Genomic DNA, 20,143 nt, shown 5'->3' with positions numbered 1-20,143 from the left:
TTCCTCGCGTAACTGTTCCTTAGTATCATGACACTGCGCGGCAACGGCTGTAATCTGCTCGCTAAGCTGTCTAGAATTGTTGTCTAATTTTTCATTAAGGCTGTCATGTTTTTCATTAAGCTGTTTGATCTGTTCACTAAGCTGTCTGGAATTGTTGTCTAATTTTTCATTAAGCTTGTCTTGTTTTTCGTTCTGTTGTTTGACCTGTTCACTAAGTTGTTTGAGATTTTCATCATTGTTGTCTTGTTTTTTACTCTGTTTTTCATCCATTTGTCGTAAAAATGCCATAAATTGATACCATCCAAAATTACCGGCTCTATTCTCCGTGCTGTTTAATGGTGGATCTGGAATTGTCTCGCTTTCAGTAACCATTTGGTTATTCTGAGATTTACAAAAAGGTTTGCCAGTCGAATGTACACTGTCGGTCACTATTTCGGAATTAAATGGATCCGTCGTACTTTCAGTACACTGTCCATTTTCATTAGAGAAATTTGTCTGTACGTTATTTGAATTTTCCAAACCGGGTGTGTTATGCTGGGCAGCGCTCATTACAATAGTGCGCCCCGCGTCATCAATTGTCTTCAAATTAACAGAAGACACAATCGAGTTCGTTTGTTCATCATTAAGGTCTAGATCATTATTAATGGTTGGAACGCACTGATTGTCAGTGAACGCAGGATTGTCATCATTACACTGCGTGTCACAAGTACTATCGGTGAAGTTGTTTAAGTCGGTTATTTCGTTCATAATACCTCGCGATACACTATTCACAGTCTTTCGTGGCATTTTTACTATAGTCACAATTATTCACAAATAAAATAAGCACAATGCAAAAAGCAACAAACAGAAATACAACAGAGCAACGAATTGCCGATGATCTGAGGAAAGAAAGTCACAAAATTAGTAAAAGCGTTGCGCCAAATGCTAATTATATTTAAGCAAATAAGAGCAGATATCTGACTGTTTCTTAGAAGATTCCCAAAGAAATACGATCCTGGCCGGATGTCGCCAAGTGTAACCTCCCCACAATATTTGAACGACAATATTTAAATGTTAATGGACATAGAACCTAGTGTAACCTCCCAGCAAATAAAATATTTTATTGACAATGACAATTAAATGATAAATAGCAATCTGACCCAAGTGTAAGCTCCCCACAAAAATGTAAGTCAATTCAATGATAATGAAATCTCAGTGACAATGAAAAGACAAATAGACCGTAATGTCGATCTTAGGCCCTGTCAAATAATTAAACTCAAATTCTTACCTCAGTAAAACTGTATCTGCTCTTATTTTCGCCATAGCTTGGAGGAAATGCATCGCAAATATTCTTTTAACTTAAGTAAATTTTTCTTTAAGGAATTGCATGGGAAACTTTCTTTCAATAAAATGTTTGTTTTGTTAAAATGCTTGGTTTGAAAACAAAATTATTATTGGGGCGATTCTTGAACAAATTAATTACAGTTAAGATACATTACATTATCAGATGAGCGCAATGCTGCTTCATTACCTTATTTAAAAAATATACCTCGTCCTGAATCTTGACCAGAGGGCCATGTCGACACCTGACGACTCCTCACACAACTCCGACTGACTCTCGCGCGCTACTAGCACAGACTATGTCATCTCGTATGCGCTACTACTCTCGAACTGCCTACATGCAACTGTGACCGACTACAACTCGCAACTGAACTCTCTCGCAATTCGACCGCAACTGCTCTCTCGCGCGGTCAAGTGCAGACTAGGAACGACAAACAGCTCTCTGGTCAGAGACTCTGCAATGCCTCGCCATCGCTGCTACCGAGTACATACGCGTTTCACACTCTCAGGTATCATAAAAGCTTTTCAATATCAAGAACACATCTTACACCCTGGGAACCCATCAGGCGATCATTCATTGTCGCCTTTCTGCTACAAGACGATCTGCTTCTGCCTGAAAAAGTGAAACTTCTGGTGTTCATTTGGCATTCAAACGTCCGTAAAACTTCAAACGTAAAAGATCTCTATAAAGAAAAAGAACATGCATTGAACATAATACGTCAGTCGGTACACAAAATTATATTCCTGAGGCGTAAATTCACAGCGATATGTTGTTTAAAACTGCCTAAAATGTAAAATATTAGAATGAAAACTTATGGAAGACAGCGACATTTGATTAGAAATTGAGACTTTAATTTTCTCGCCTACCTATGGACCAATGTGCATAAACAACGAAAGCGAAAAGAAAGTGTAACTGTAGATGATGATTAAGGAAAAGAGTGGAGGAGGCACACAAGTTAGACTTTTCTGTATGACATCAGTATCGAGGCACTTGTCTGTAAAAACTGTGTAACGGCGAATATAAGCAAGGCTTCGTTAGATGCACCGGAAGTATTTGCAAATAGACAAAAGTAAAAGATTTGAGAATCGAGGGGATAAAATACAATGGAGGCAGCAGTAGGGTTTGTGAATTGTCTGTAAAAGTATAAATATACGTGAAAAATATTTGATCTGAATCATCCACATTAATAGGTGTCATGTATAATTTTGGTATGTGAATTTTTGGTATCTGAATCGATTGTGAGCTCGCAGCGATGTTGTAAGCTGTATCGCAGAAGTTAAGCTAATAGCTTTGAGCTGCGTGAGGGCGCAGTGGGGTCAGACAATGTTTAGCTCTGGTAGCGAGTGCAGTCGAAGTTCAACTGTGTTGGAGTTAATCTGATAATTTTAAGCAGTGTTAGTGAGGAAACTTTGGCAATTTTATGTTTAAAATTAAAATTTATCTTTTATTTAATCAACATGGTTACGAAACTGATTTGTGAAGGAAGGAATCTAATGGAATGTCAGGTAAATACATTAATGCAGTTATCTTTCACAATTGGTTCACTATCGAATGAACTTGGTTATTGTTCTGAAAGTTGTTAGATTTGAGAGATGAAATGAAATATCGTGTGACTAGGGCCTCCCGTCGGGTAGATCGTTCGCCGGGTGCATGTCTTCCGATTTGACACCACTTCAGTGACTTGCGCGTCGATGGGGATGAAATGATGATGATTAAGACAACACAACACCCAGTCCCTGAGCGAAGAAAATCTCCGACCCAGCCGGGAATCGAACCTGGGCCCTTAGGATTGACATTCTGTCGCGCTGACCACTCAGCTACCGAGGGTGGACAGATTTCAGAGATAGGAAAGTGTATTTTCTGGATGTTGAGAAGTTATTTAACCTAAAATCTGCCTTGAGCGCTTGTTCTCAATATACAAAAATAAACAGAATGTTGTCATTTATGCATATATTTCACTTTCTTACCAACCGTTCTCTTACAATTCTTTTTAATGTATGATCCAACCAAGTATGTTCGATTTGCAGTTAACAGAGAACTCATTGCACCTCTCGAGTTTCTCTGCAGACACAGTAATTTGCAGCTTTAGCACAGTGGTGCGCAAGACAGAGCAGTACTGCAACGCTTTATCCAGATTTGCGAAGAACAGAGGCAAGGAGAAAAGATTATGATGTTTTTTGTTTGTTCAGTCAGAGCCAACTTATACACTCCTGGAAATGGAAAAAAGAACACATTGACACCGGTGTGTCAGACCCACCATACTTGCTCCGGACACTGCGAGAGGGCTGTACAAGCAATGATCACACGCACGGCACAGCGGACACACCAGGAACCACGGTGTTGGCCGTCGAATGGCGCTAGCTGCGCAGCATTTGTGCACCGCCGCCGTCAGTGTCAGCCAGTTTGCCGTGGCATACGGAGCTCCATCGCAGTCTTTAACACTGGTAGCATGCCGCGACAGCGTGGAAGTGAACCGTATGTGCAGCTGACGGACTTTGAGCGAGGGCGTATAGTGGGCATGCGGGAGGCCGGGTGGACGTACCGCCGAATTGCTCAACACGTGGAGCGTGAGGTCTCCACAGTACATCGATGTTGTCGCCAGTGGTCGGCGGAAGGTGCACGTGCCCGTCGACCTGGGACCGGACCGCAGCGACGCACGGATGCACGCCAAGACCGTAGGATCCTACGCAGTGCCGTAGGGGACCGCACCGCCACTTCCCAGCAAATTAGGGACACTGTTGCTCCTGGGGTATCGGCGAGGACCATTCGCAACCGTCTCCATGAAGCTGGGCTACGGTCCCGCACACCGTTAGGCCGTCTTCCGCTCAAGCCCCAACATCGTGCAGCCCGCCTCCAGTGGTGTCGCGACAGGCGTGAATGGAGGGACGAATGGAGACGTGTCGTCTTCAGCGATGAGAGTCGCTTCTGCCTTGGTGCCAATGATGGTCGCATGCGTGTTTGGCGCCGTCCAGGTGAGCGCCACAATCAGGACTGCATACGACCGAGGCACACAGGGCCAACACCCGGCATCATGGTGTGGGGAGCGATCTCCTACACTGGCCGTACACCACTGGTGATCGTCGAGGGGACACTGAATAGTGCACGGTACATCCAAACCGTCATCGAACCCATCGTTCTACCATTCCTAGACCGGCAAGGGAACTTGCTGTTCCAACAGGACAATGCACGTCCGCATGTATCCCGTGCCACCCAACGTGCTCTAGAAGGTGTAAGTCAACTACCCTGGCCAGCAAGATCTCCGGATCTGTCCCCCATTGAGCATGTTTGGGACTGGATGAAGCGTCGTCTCACGCGGTCTGCACGTCCAGCACGAACGCTGGTCCAACTGAGGCGCCAGGTGGAAATGGCATGGCAAGCCATTCCACAGGACTACATCCAGCATCTCTACGATCGTCTCCATGGGAGAATAGCAGCCTGCATTGCTGCGAAAGGTGGATATTCACTGTACTAGTGCCGACATTGTGCATGCTCTGTTGCCTGTGTCTATGTGCCTGTGGTTCTGTCAGTGTGATCATGTGATGTATCTGACCCCAGGAATGTGTCAATAAAGTTTCCCCTTCCTGGGACAATGAATTCACGGTGTTCTTATTTCAATTTCCAGGAGTGTATTATTCAGAGACAGTAGTTGTGATCAAATTTTCCAAACCCAATGACCTAGTACCATGTCAAAGTTAATTATTCATGCAGTTTATACTGTTCAAGATTCTTGCAGTCAGATCGCTAACTTTTACAGTATGAAAAACTTCTCGTTTCATTATGACAGTTAATTGCTATTACATTTCTTTGTATTACATTTCTTTCACTGTACGACAGTTCATTTATTATCACATTTCTGGCTTACAATAAGAAACAGAGTACTTCAGTCTATATTTTCATTTATTTAGACAACTTTCAGTCAATATTTTTATTTATTCAGATAACTTTCACTACTTTTCTTAATATTTAGATAACTTTCAACAATAATAACCCATTTGGATCATACCTCCTGTAAAATACATATTTATAGAAATCACTGCAGCATATATGACGCTCGCATGGTACAACACGATAAAATAAAAAAAACACTCATATGTTTGTGCTGTGGTTCTCGGTCCGGCGAGAGCTTTAATGCTGCGGCCTACTCTGTTGCCATATAATGCTGCACTTCGGGAAAATACTTTCAGAAAAGGCTTCCTAACACTTAAATTTGTATTCGATGTTACTATTTTCGTCTGTTCCAGAAAAACTTTGCTTTTACCAGACTGTATTTTGTTCTATTTTTACTTTCGCCATAGTCAGTTTTGTTTCTCCTATAATAGCAAAACTCGTCTACTACTTTTAGTGCCACAGCTCCCTCAGCCACCTAATTTAATACGACTACATTCCATCATCTTTGTTTTACTTTTGTTCATATTCGTCTTATATCCTCTTTCGAAGGCACTGTCAATTCCGCTTGACCGAAACACTTTCTTTCGCCGTCTCTGTCATCACTAAAGCTTAAATCTTTATTTCGTTTCCCTGAACATTATTTTCCATCCCAAATTTCCAGAACTCCTAATATTAATAAAATAATGAGATATGGATATTACAGCTTCAGCCACGAAAATTACAGATTTTTAATTACATATTGTCTGAAGCGCACAGCTTATGAATAGAACCGCCGGCTATCTAAATTAATTAGAACTTAAATTTAGTTAAACGATGACAATATTTAGATACCTGTAAAAACATTAAAAATATTTTGCTTGATAACAAAAGTATACGTAATTCTGTGCCAATATCAGAGCTACACGTTTAAGCATAACATTCGACTCTATAGCAAGGTCATTTGCAGGATGGAGAAAGAAATAGATACGCCCTTCGAAATTCATAATAATTGCGACACACGATCCGTGGCCACCTATGCTGTGTGCATGTAACGCTTATACGAGAACCAATGGCCACACGAAAAGAAAGCCAAAGTAAAACACACACTGATGATCCCTAATGTGAGTAGGTGAAAAACGTTTCGTTAAAAAGAAAACAAAAATTCAGTTTCAAGAAGTCAAATAATATTTGTTGTTTTCTGTATGGAAAACATAGCTGAACATTCTATGTTGATGTTGTTCAGCCAGATTCACGTTGCTGCTCCTGAAGAGAGCATATGTCACAGAAAAATTATAAGAAGTCGTTGACGGAGTGTAATGTGGTCAACATTTCCACAGTGTAGTGTTGCCCCGTGAAGGACAAGCGTTCAACTGAGCAACAAAAACGGAATTTCATTTTTTTACCGAGAGAAACGAAAAACAAAATAGTTTTTGTGATTTATTGATCTTTATTTCGTACTTTAATGAAGAATGTGTAAGTTTTAACATGCTGTTCTTTGATTTAATTTATTTAAAAAATATCAATGCAGTTATAATTATAGCTACAAATGATCACCAAGTCACTTTTATCAAATTCGGTGTGCATTTATTTCGTACATCATTCCATTTTAATGCCATCAGTGAAAATAAAACCTTTCTACCAAGCAGTTGGAACTATGGACACTAACGATGAACGATAAGACGTGATAAATTAATTCTTAAAATTAATTCTTAGAAATTAATTCTTAGAAATGCCTTCCATGAATTTCTTCCACTTCTCAATCGCACCCTTAATTTTGTCATCAAACGACTGTCCAAGCTTCTTTAAATCATCTGAAATCCTTCATATAACGAGACCATGTTCATTTCCGCCACTTTTTGAAATTGGTCGTAATTTATTGGCGATTTTAAGTTTAAAAATAAAATTTGTAAAGGATGTTGTTTTCTGATGAATCACTTCGTGGTAACAAATATCCTGTAAAACTGGTGTAGAGCTGTAGAAAATCGTTCCGAATATATTCTTTTGCGTTAGTGCTCAATTGACCCATTATTTCTCTTGCCTTACTTCTGAAAAAAATTTCTTTTATTCTTTGCTTCATCTTTTCGTGAACCCCGCACATTCCAGCATGCATCTCAACAACTGACAGAGTATATGATTCAGTCTTTTTCTTTGGTATTTCTACCGAAAACATTAGGTTATGCAAGGTTTCTTTCTCTTGTTCTTCACATGTGATTATTCTTTTCTAATAGACGAGGACATTCATGGAAGAATTCCAGAAAATGAGATATTAGTGTAGGCCATGTTTTTAATACTCTTTCGACGACAGACCAAGAGATGAAAATCTCTTAGCAACATGTTTAATTATTTCTTCCCATTGCACCACATTCGATTCAAACTGGAGCTGCAAGTCTGCTCTTTGTTTTGCAGACCTAGTGAAGTGACTGCATGTTTTCAGTATCAAACTTTCTACATCCACTGCCAGTTTATCAATAATAATGTGTTTTGCAGCATTGTGGAGAACATGGACGGGGCAACCAGCTTTGACAATTTTATCATTTTTAGCAAAAAGAAATGTACGAATGGAATGGCTTATGCCGATGTTTGCATTAGTGTTGTCAGCGTCGAATGCCGGAACATTATTTAAAGACAATCCACTCATCTATAGCGTGTCTACTAATACCTTGGAAACTTGATATATACATTCAACGTTACATTCTACAAATTCCAGTAGACGTTTTACAACGCCAGTATCATAGTTAAAGAATCGTAAGCAAATTGGAAACATTTTTCTACTTTTTTTTGTTACTTGCGTTTGTCGCTGTAGGCTAGTAATTTTTTTCCTTCGATGGTCTTTGAAAAATTTTTCGCAGATCCTTTGGCCAATACTTCACATATAGCAGCTTCCGCTTTTGGTCTTCCACAGTTAAAACTTATGAGCAATTTTTGAATCACTGCAGATATATGGATATAATTTGTGTGAATAATACATACTATTATGACTAAGAGAATGCTTGAACGTGTGATAAACAGATGCAAGTTCTCCAGCAGTAATCTCGTCCGTCTCCGAGACAGATGGTTCAGGCTTCGAGAAATGTTTGGGTAAGATACTTAATGCTCTGTTACGGACAACAGACTTAGTAGATGCATTTTGTTTTATATTAGCAATGCCTCCACGAGCATACGAGAAATCTTTCTTGCACAGGCGATAGTACCCCTTGTACGAGTTTTCTTTTACTTGTCTTAACAAGGAATAGTTATTTTCCCAGTCGAGATTATACTTCGTAAGCCTTTTGGCTTTCTTAGACGATATTCCATCTCTTTAGACAAATTATGTGTATTACTGTCATTTAAATCACTCATTTTGTCTACAGTTTTAGAAAAAAAATCACACGCCTAACAAGTTCAACATTCAGCAGGTCTCGCAAAACAATGAACGAAGTTTTAAACTAGAATGACAATCAAGAATGGAATTAAAAAACCCTTCCAGTGTTGTTAACGTGCTTTGACGCAGAACTTAAACGAGTTCGCAAACGGTCGAAAATGTTAAACACAAAATTGTAGAAAGAAAGTGAGATTGACAATAAACAAATAGAAGAATGTAAAACAACCAAACAGAGGCAAACAGAGATGCGTGGCGCCGTACGTGAGGGTGGCAATCGGTGAAAAAAATGGTTCAAATAGCTCTGAGCACTATGGGACTCAACTGCTTAGTCCCCTAGAACTTAGAACTAGTTAAACCTAACTAACCCAAGGACATCACACACATCCATGCCCGAGGCAGGATTCGAACCGGCGACCGTAGCGATCTCGCGGTTCCAGACTGCAGCGCCAGAACCGCGCGGCCACTTCGGCCGGCGCAATCGGTGAATATCGGCCCCGCCTGGCTTTATCATAGACTGAAAGCCGAGCTAGTCATATCGTCAAGTTGCACTTGTGTGGATAGTAGGTACTAGCCATTTGTAGCGCGAAAGATTTTGCAATAATAATCAGGCGAGACATTTAAAATTATAGCGGAAATACGGGACGTCCCTGGAAATAACAGACGTCAGGCTATTCTTGCAGTTCGCTTCCTTAAGCTAATCAGGAAAGGAGAAGAATAACAAGAGAGTACACAGAAAGATTACGTTTCTCCGTGGCATGAACCCTCATACGCAAGCAATGTATTTTCTGCCGTATTTTCAGTTTTCACATTTCCGATATCTCTATGGTTTTATGGTCTGAGAAGAGATTTGTATATACAGATTCGTATACTCTGTTTTAACAGTAAAATGAAAGCGATATACTTAGATCTTGTTTTGCGTATGGTATCCTTCAGAATATTAGATAAATGGTTCAAATGGCTCTAAGCAGAATGGGACTTAACATCTGATGTCATCAGTCCCCTAGACTTAGATCTACTTAAACCTCACTAACCTAAGGACATCACACACACCCATGCCCGAGGCAGGATTGGAACCTGCGGCCGTTGCAGCAGTGTGGTTCCACAGAATATTAGAAAGAAGATTGTGTCTTTGAGGTCCATTCTGTTTTCTTTATGTGATTAACAGGCTCATTGGCTGAGAGTTATTACCTTAAGCTGTGATATGTTGCTCATGTTGAATTTAGTAAACGTACACAGGGTGTCTCAAGGTTACTTCATTGTGCATGGGCTTTCTGCGAGTGAAAATATCTTATTTGTTTTGGCACCATGTTACTGAGAGCTAGCTCCGAATATAGTGCAATAAATGGATATCGTCTCACGAAAGACGCCAGGGAAGCGTCCGCAGATCGCGAGGCTCGTTTGCCGGTTGTTGCCTTTGCGTCTTCCGGTTGTCGCTAAGCGTACGTCTCGGACACCAATATATTGCGCGTGCTCCCTACACTGTGAGAGTGAGTATATTGGTGTTTTATTTTGCGTTCTTTCGTCAAGTTTAATCGCTTCAAATATTGCTGCTGGACGTCACTATTGAAACTGCGTCGAGTCCTTGACTTTTCCTGCCGTATATCGCTGGGGCCGGTCCTCAAGACAGAAACACCCCCCGCTTCTACTTACTGTGTGAGTGAGTGTTCGGGTGTTTTGTTTTGCGTTTCCTGTCGAGTTTTCATCTGGTATGGTATACACGAAGGATCAACGATTGTTTATTTTGTTGAACTATGCAAAAGCAGAATCGTATGTGGAATATAGGCTTGAAATAATACGAAAATTTCCCGGTGTGCATGTTCCCAATGATTCGACGATATGCAGACACATGAAGAAATTTCAAGAGAGTGTTACGCAAATTTCGCACTTCAGACTGGTGTGTCAAGTCCATCTGCTCACAGAGCTGTGTACAAACTGAAATTGAAATCATGCAAAGTAGCGGTAGTGCATCATGAGAGGAACTCAGATAATGTTGCGCGAGGTTGTCATTGGGACTGGTTATAGGTAAAAATGGGGTGTGTAGTTATGCATGAGACATTAAAGAGTGAACCTCAGTGAGTGCTCAGTGTAAACATCCATAATGGAACGAAGAAAGGAGCTTTCAACAGAAAAACGTTCTGCAGTTGTGTCATTCCGTGCAGCCGGTCTTACTATGCGACAAATAGCTCGTCAAGAAGGTAGTTCCTTGGGATTTGTCCACTATACTTTGCAGAGGCATGCGGATACTCGCCAGGATATGGACCGACCTCGAAAGGGTAGGCCAAAATTCATACCAAAAATTAATGACACAATATGGTAGTCACAAGCAAACGTGATCGCTTCAAAACAGCGCCAGTTGTAGCAGCAGAATTCATTCGTAATGGGGAAAATCCGGTGAGTGTAAGTACTCTCTAAAGACGTCTTTAGGCAGTGAACCTTAACGGGCGTGTGGCGGCTAAGAAACTATTACTTGCGGCTATTAATGTTCAGAAGAGCCTAAACTGGGAAACACAACATGAAAGCTAGGCAGTAAATCAATGGAAAAGGGTACTTTTCACCTACGAATCCAAATTTGAGGTCTTCGGCAGAAAGCGACGCAAGTTTGCTCATCTGTTTCCAGGTGAACGAATATTACACCAATGCGTATCTCCAACATCCCTCAGTGTCTGGAGAGATTTTGGAGGCGGTAAGACTAGCGATCTTACAAGAATAAACGGACCAATGAAGAAAGGTGATTTCCATCGCATTGTACAGTATAATGCAAAGTCATGTGGAAGACGTTTGATTGATAAGGGATTCGTCCTACAGCAAGATAACGACCCTAAACACACTTCAAAACTGTGTAAAGTGTATTTGGCAAATTTATTATGAAAGAAGGAACTAGAAAATATGATGCGGCTGCCCCAATCAACGACTGTAATCCTGTTGAACTACTTTGGGTTCACTTGGATAGAGCTGTTAAATCAAGGCCTATTACCAACATTCATTACCCCGCTGGCCCAGACTACAAGAGGAACGGCGACATATCACCGGGAAAACCCTCGTGAAGCCGACAGCAAGAATGCTTCGCGTATACAGAGCAGTGATTAAAGCCAAAGGAGGCTACTTTGAGGAGAGTAAAATTTGACTGCATGTATTTATTTTAAATAAAAGATTATTTCCGATGTGATTTATGAGTATTTTTAACATTTTAGGTTCCATTTTGCATTTTTTTCCTCAAAATCACTAATGTTCAAAAACTATCGAGCGTTAGTGTAACTCAAAAATATACTACATCTTTTTTTCGAGAGCTAACACCTAACGAAAAGATGTACTGGTATTTCATGCAGGACAATGCAAGATCACACAACGCCACTGCTTCTATGTCAGCAGTATGAAGTATTTTTGATGATACGATAGTTGACTGGTCTCCTCGTTCTCCTGTTCTAAATCCGTGTGATTTTTCTCTTGGGGAACGCTAGAAGACGAGGTGTATGCGGCTAATCCCGACACGCTCGAAGAGTTGGAAGACAGGGTTCTGCTAGTCATTCCCAGATTTCGGCAGCAGAAATTCGTCGAGTGTTTGCTAATGTGTTCGGATGTCAGGCTGCCGTTGCCACAGACTGATATCGTTTTGAACACCTCCTGCAAATAAAGGTAAGCTTAAGTTAATGAGATGGTAACGCTGTTTACGCTTAACTCTGCATAAGTGCTTCCGCTGCCGACTATCGCAATTTAGTGTCCGAGAGACACGCGAGGCGGCGGCCGGCGGATGCGCGACTAGCAGACCCTCACGGGCATCTTTCGTGGGACACCCAGTACGTAGCAAATGAGTTATTGAATACACATTCAGACTGAATTCCTCTGCAAAACTTTTCAACGTCTCATTGCAATTTTTTACGAGGGTTGCCGAGAAAGTAATGCACAGCATTTATTTTTCTCAGCCGGAAAGTGCTACGAATTCGAAACGTTACGTAGATATTATTTGAAGTCTCCTGACTGAGCGCGCCAAGTTTCCGTCATTTCCGACCGATAGCGTAGCTGCAGGACAGTTTAAAATGGCGTCTGTTTCTGACGTACGTTACAAGCAAACTGCCGTCACTGAATTTCTCACTGCAGGGAAAGAAACTGTGGGGAATATTCACAAACGCTTGTGCAAAGTCTATGAAGAATCTGCTGTCGAAAAAGTACAGTTAGTCGCTGGGCACAGAGGGTGAGATCATCAACAAGGCGTTTCGGCGGAGCTCCACGATTTGCAGCGGTCGGGGAGACCATCCACGGCTGTCACACCTAACACACCTGACCTAGCCCCCTCAGACTTCTACTTGTTTGGGCCGTAAAAGGATGAAGAAGAAATTTTGAGTATGATGAGGAGGTGATTCACACAGTGAAGCACTGGCTCCGCCACCAGGACAAGGATTGGTACCGACAGGGCATATACGCTGGAAATAGGGCCATACAACGGGATGGAGATTACGTGGAAAAATAGGGTGTGTAGATTTTTTCGTGTGTCTAATTATCATTACGTTCATTGAAGAATTGTTGAATAAAAAAAATTGGACCATTACTTTCTGAGGAACCCTCGTATGTTTTAAAATCACTTTTCAGCATTTTTTTCACACCATCCGTATTCAACATCGAAATGAGAACTTATGAACCTTAATTAATATTTGTAAACGAAGTTTAATGATTTTATTGCTTTGATCCCAAAAATTGATGGGCATGTGAGATTACAGAGCGATGAAAGTGAGGAGCTTGGCGCCTGGTGGTGTCCACAACAACTAAACCAGACTGTGGGATTCAAATAGGAATACGGCTTGCTACAAGAAATTAATAAAACCGGCCGTTATAAGGAACATGCATATGCAACAATGTATGGCGTTGTTTGTAAAGGGGAAATATCTACGTTTAGTCAAACTAAGAATGGTGAAACTAAGAATGGTGAAACTAAGAGTGGTGAAACTAAGAATGGCATTGTATCAGTCTTTCAGAAGCGATACAAATTTCGAGAGCGGTATCGGTTTACTTGTAGACCAGAACGAAGGCATTTTAAGGTAGAAGCTGCCTTTTACTGGTACTGAGATGAAGCATTGCGACTAAAAGCGCTGTTGTGGATACGGTCCGATTTCTTTGGTGTGTGAAGTACAGTTGCCTGTGACCAGTCAAAACTGTGTCAGACTGGAAGTGGAACATAGGACCTTTGCCTGTCGTGGGCAAGTGCTCCAGCGAGTGATCTGTCCAGGCAAGACTAACAATCCGTTCTCAGAACTACAATTCCGTCAGTATACCACATCCTCCCTTCCAAAAATCACACTCTGCTGCAGAGAGAAAACTCATTCTGGAAAGTATTATGTAGTTTTGGGGTAGACAGATTGCGCCACGAGAGATCATATTTAATTATTGTTTGGCGGGAAGCAAGTGGCGACTTCAGAAGGAATTTTTTTAATCATCGTCGAGACAAAGGTTGTAGGTAAAGTTTCTCGTAAACTTAGATAAACAGGAAGCTATCCCAGATACGTAAATAATATTCGAAAATACACGTTTTCTTTTGCTCTAATAGAAAATCGTGACTCCCCATTACCCTGAGTTGTGTGGGCTAATTAATAAATCTTCAGACTCCATGGAGTAAATAAAATGTAAACACTGTTACTGAGAAGTCAAGCTATGAAGTACGTTGCGCAACACAATTAAAGGGTCACTTATTCTAAACTGCCCAGAAGTTTCATACTTGCCTACAAACTTTTTCTGCAATGAAGCATAAGGCTGGCGCCCTGCGACGTAAACCTCGGGCTCGGCGACGCTTCAAACAGCAAGGTGTCGACGCATACGAAAACCGACTAGCGCTCAGAAGTTCATGTGATATAGGTTAATGGTGTCAAATTGGCACCAAATATCACCACAATTCCGCTCAACGCCACACGAGTCACACATTTCGATGCTCATCACATCCTATCTTACCCTAATGTGACCCCTTTTTTTGACGCCTTTGCAATGTAGGACAGAAACGCTGTGTCCAACGTTGAAATTACGCGATTTTCTTATGGGCGGCCGAGAGAAACATTTCACACCCACCGCCGCTTGGTATCGACACGGAGAGCCCTTAAGAGGTGTCATAAATCACGTCAATTAAATCATCCCTTCCTTTGAGGGTATTGAGTCCACACACTTCGCAGTGGAAAACGACAGAACGAAACGCGATGAGGAACAGTACGATGTTCTCCACAACCTTTGACACAGCTGGCACCTTTCTCTATCGACATCGGGGGGAGGGAGGGGGGGCTGGTATACAGAATAGAACCAATACGGACCGTCGAAAACCATTCACCGAAATCTGACGTGATCGGAAACTTTTTCAGCCCTTCTGTTTCGCGCTCTCCTGTGCCGTGATCACGAGGAGTGCGAAATTAACACATGCGTAAATAAAATGGCAAACGAAGCCGCTAAGACCTTCCAGTTCGGCAACACTCTTTGTTTTACCCACGTACCTTTATTGAGCACTTTAAAAAACGTATATGTGCAGAGACAGCCAGTCACTGATTACTAGCCGTCAACGTGGCAGGTACATATTGCAACACACCGTAGCTTTGTTTCAGCGACATAGCATCACCCAGTGCCGAGTGTCAAAATTCCTGCTTGTTCCTCCCAGCCCCCTCCCCTCGTTCTGAAACAGCATGGACACCTTTTGCTGCTTCTGTTCACATTCAGATTTTGTCGAATGGTTCTGAATGGTCCCTCGTAGTTCAGCCCTGTAAACCAGAGCAATGACTGCGATCGTGTACATTGCAAAGGAGTGGGATCGTGGTCAATGAGGCTGCAGGCCCACGATGAAGAATGTAGTCATGTTGTTCATTACACTGTGAATTCTTGTTTCCGACCAAGCAGTATGTGGGAATCAATATTCACGAGCCGTCTTCCAAGGTCAAAGGACGCTCTCTGCTCAGGAATATCTCATCAGTCTATCATCGTGAACTTCTGCTAATGAGGAGATCAGGGTCAAATGCAGTTGTTACTACCTGCGTTTTGCATGGAACATGCCTATCTCACCACTGATCACTAGTGTTAGACACATACGGTAACTGTCAACAAGTATGGGCCTGAAGATGATGATGTAACAACATCGAAACTACTTGCCAATAAAACCAACACCTTAATACAGCTGAAGGAATTTCGTCAATTTTTCACTTTATTAAAACGTCTTCATACCACTCCCTGCCGTCTCCCCTACGATTTTTCTTCGTTTTTCCTACTCTCCCCCCTTACAGCCTACCACAGCATAGTATTTTAAGTGAGACAGAAAGTCACAATGTAACCGCCATGTTATGTAAACTTCACGTGAATTTGCACCACACACACACACACACACACACACACACACACACACACACGCTGTATCACGCTCCGTCTATGTACTTCATATCTCTGTCTCTCCGATTATGTCTAATATTGTACTTTCTTGACATTACATTTCGTTTCAGATGTGTGCAAACACCATCAAATAACTGCATACATTGTTTCCACTCTTCGTCACCTTCATAAACGGTAAATTTTATCTCTCTGATTAATGCACCACAAAAAATGTTTGTCATATACTGTGCTGCGTCAGTAAATTTCCTCTCTCTCTCTCTCTGTATTAGTTACAGTAATGAGGCAACAACATTATAACACATCACAGAGGGAATGGGAGGAAAAAGCCCAAACAAAAATACTATGGACATAAATTTTATTTTCCCGCACCTCGTGGTCGTGCGGTAGCGTTCTCGCTTCCCACGCCCGGGTTCCCGGGTTCGATTCCCGGCGGGGTCAGGGATTTTCTCTGCCTCGTGATGGCTGGGTGTTGTGTGCTGTCCTTAGGTTAGTTAGGTTTAAGTAGTTCTACGTTCTAGGGGACTGATGACCATAGATGTTAAGTCCCATAGTGCTCAGAGCCATTTTTTAAATTTTATTATAAAAACTTGTTTTTGGTATTTTCTTATAATAAATCATATTTCGCAGTTACACTAACATCACAGCTAACTCCGATTTGGCATCAGAGATCATTTGTGATCTTATGCTATCACACAGTGGGAACAAACGAATGTAATACACATTCCAATTCAGCTCCAACACTTTTTAGAATGCCTTCCTGTTTATTTCATTCCTCAGGACTTGTATTCCTGTATTCCTGAGTTTCCCGGAACATTTCTGTACTTCCTCCTTTCTTTTTCGATGTCTTTACATTTTTATGCAGACATTTCGTCTTAGCTTCCCTGCATTTCCTATTTATTTTATTCCTCAGCGACTTTTATTTGTCTATTCCTGAGTTTCCCAGAACATTTTTGTACGTCCTCCTTTCATAGATCAATTGAAGTATTTCTTCTGTTACCCACGGTTTCTTAGCAGTCATCTTCTTTGTACCTATGTTTTCCTTCCCAAATTCTGTGATGGCCTCTGTCTGACCATGGTGTAACCTAACTGAAATCTTCCCATATCACCATGACTTTTCCAAGTATACCTCATCCTCTTGTGACTCTTGAACAGAGTATTCGCTATTACTAGCTGAAACTTGTTACAAAACTCCATTACTCTATCTCCTCTCTCATTCCTTGTCCCAAGTCCATATTCTCCTGTAACCTTATCTTCTACTCCCTACAACTGCATTTCAGTCCCCCATAACTATTAGATTTTCATCTCCCTTTACATACTGAATCCCCCTTTCAATAGCCTCATACACTTTCTCTATCTCTTCATCTTCAACTTGCGACGTCGTCATGCATACCTAAACTATGGTTGTCGATGCTGGTTTGCTTTCGATTCTGATAAGAACAACCCTATCACTGAACTATTCACTGTAACACAATTTGCCCTACTTTCCTGTTCATAACGAATCCTATTCCCGTTATACTATTTTCTACTGCTGTTGATATTACCCTATACTCATCTGACCAGAAATCCTTGTATTCTTTCCACTTCAATTTACTGACCCCTACTATATCTAGATTGAGACTTTGCATTTCCCTTTTCAGATTTTCTAGTTTCCCTACCACGTTCAAGCTTCTAACGCCGCGACTCGTAGAGCGTTATCCTTCGTTGATTATTCAATATTTTTCTGATGGTATCCTCCCCTTGGCAGTCCCCTTCTGGCGATCCGAAAGGGGAATAATTAGGAATCTTTTGCCAAAGCAAAGATCATCATGACACTTCTTCAATTACAGGCCACATGTCCTGTGGATGCACGTTACGTGTCTTTAATGGAATGGTTTCCATTGCCTTCTGCATCCTCATGCTGATTCTTCCGCCTTTAGGACAAGAGAGGACAAGACAGTGCCCTGATCCTCTGTCGGATCCTCCACCCTCTTTGACAAGGCCGTTGGCAGAATGAGGGGTGACTTCTTCTGCCGGAAGTCTTCGGCCGCCAATGGTGATTATTGATCAAAATGTAAGCAGCGGAATTCGATCCCGGGACCGAAGACGTTTTGATTATGAATCAAAGAAGCTACCTTTTTTTTTTTTTTTTTTTTTTTTTAAGTATGACCTGAGAGAGGGGTCTGGGGCAAAGAGGGCGGGGGTCGTCTTTCGAGGCCTGTTCTCAATGTCCCATTCCCGCCGTCCCAGAGCCAAGGAAGGAATGGGTTCGACAGCATCAAGATAACTTTATTGGATCAATTCATTTAATTATGAGTACACACACATACGCGCACACACACACACACACACACACACACACACACACACACACACACACACACACACATACACTGGATCTTAAAACCGCCACCGGAAGCTTAGGAGTCGTCTTCGCGTAATGAATGTAAGGGGACTCCATCTAAACCGTTTTCCGAATCATTTTCAAGTGTGCCTTCTAGTACTCGGAAGGCATTGGGCAGGAGGATCCTCGAATAATGCTCCTAAATAATTCGCTAGTCGTGTGCGGTACCGTGAATGGTGGCGGAACGCCTCATAAGTCTTCGTCAGATGGCTTGCAAATTGTAATACAGCACCATGCCCCTCAGCCAGTTGACGGCGTTCGTTCTGGTGGTGGGAAAGTAAACGGTATCTGGGTGTAGGAGTTCGTCCGCCGTGGCAGACTCTGTCTGTCGTCGCAACAGGAGCGCCAGCATACGTTGTGCAAGATCCCAGCAGGTGCTATCCACAGCAAATTTCAGACAGTGCGCGTCCGGATCGACGACTGCACATTGCAGACACAAAGGGTCGTCAGTGAGATGGATGGAATGGAGACGTTGGCGTGTGGCTAATTTGCCATTCACCACCACATACCACAAGGAACGAGCGTACGTAGGTAGGTACGGAATGTGAATGGCTCGCCACACCCCGGTCCAGCGGATGGTTGGGTGTTGTTGTTCGACGATGTTACGGGGTTGTCGTGTCTGACAGATGCGTTAGTAATCTCGCGTGCTCGGCTCCCTCGTCGCCGGTAGATCCTCGACCAAGAAGTCGCAGATGTGGGCAAGAGACGGAGCTATGTGGCTCACGGCGACTGGTGGACGAAGACCTCGCAGCGCGACGATCTGTAGCAGTGTCCCGTCAAGCTGTTGTTGGCCGCGGTCCATGCGAGCCGCATCGTCCGTAGGTATAATGCCAGCGCTCGGTTGTGGACGTCAGTGAACCCCAGACTCCCTGCCAGTGGAGGCCTCATTAAAGTAGTTTAGCGAACTTTGAATATATGACCTGCGCTCACAAAATGTCCGTACGTCGCCTGGAAACTGTGGGTCATGGCAAGTGTTAGCGGAAAAATGTGCGCATAATAATTAAGTTTCGTCGATAGATAAGTGTTAACGAAACGCGTTCGGATAATCATATCCATATTTAGGAATCTGTTATCACAGAGCAGCGCCCGTGTCCTTTGTAGTAGCCGGCGATATGTGGCTGTCGCGGTTCGGCGAGCTGTACTAGAGAACTGCACTCCCAATGTGTCCGGTGAGGGAACCTTCTGGAAGGGGATGGCTGTCTGGTGTAGAAATCCTCTCCCGACGTCCATGTATGTCGTCTTGCGCATGTTGACGACGCTGCCCGATACCGCGCCGTAGCGGCACAACCACTGAAGCGTCGCTTGGATTACGTCGCCCGACCGCACCAAGAGCACCACGTCGCCAGTGTTGGCAAAACATCGGACGGTCACGTCTCGAATGCAGATGCCTTCGAGTCGTTGATGAAGGCCATACAGTGCAGGTTCGAGGGCCACCGCGAATAAGACTCCTGATAAAGGACATCCCTGTCTTACCGACCATCCTAGAGTGACGTGTTCAGTCTGGTGGCCGTTGATCATAATACGGGAGCGCGCCCCGTGGATTAAGCGTAAAATCACCCTTGTTGGCGCCTGCGAGAAGCCCATGCGTTCGAACACGGTGCGAAGGAAACTGTGGTCGATACGATCAAAGGCGTGATCAAAATCGACGGCTACAAGTGCGCCTCGGAGGCGGCAGGGCGCTGCCAGTGCCGTGACGTTGCGGTAGGCGCCAAGTGCCCTGTGGATGTTGTTGTCACATCCTAAACATGTCAGGTCAGGATGTATCATATGTCCGATGGTGGTCTGAAGACGTGTGTCGAGGTTACGGGCGAAAAGTTTATAATCCGCTTTCAGGAGCGTAAGAGGACAATAGTCGTGACAACGGTGAGAACTG

Source organism: Schistocerca nitens, chromosome 4 (assembly GCF_023898315.1).
Source record: "Schistocerca nitens isolate TAMUIC-IGC-003100 chromosome 4, iqSchNite1.1, whole genome shotgun sequence".
NCBI lineage: Eukaryota > Metazoa > Arthropoda > Insecta > Orthoptera > Acrididae > Schistocerca > Schistocerca nitens.
This window is presented reverse-complemented; position numbering follows the sequence as displayed.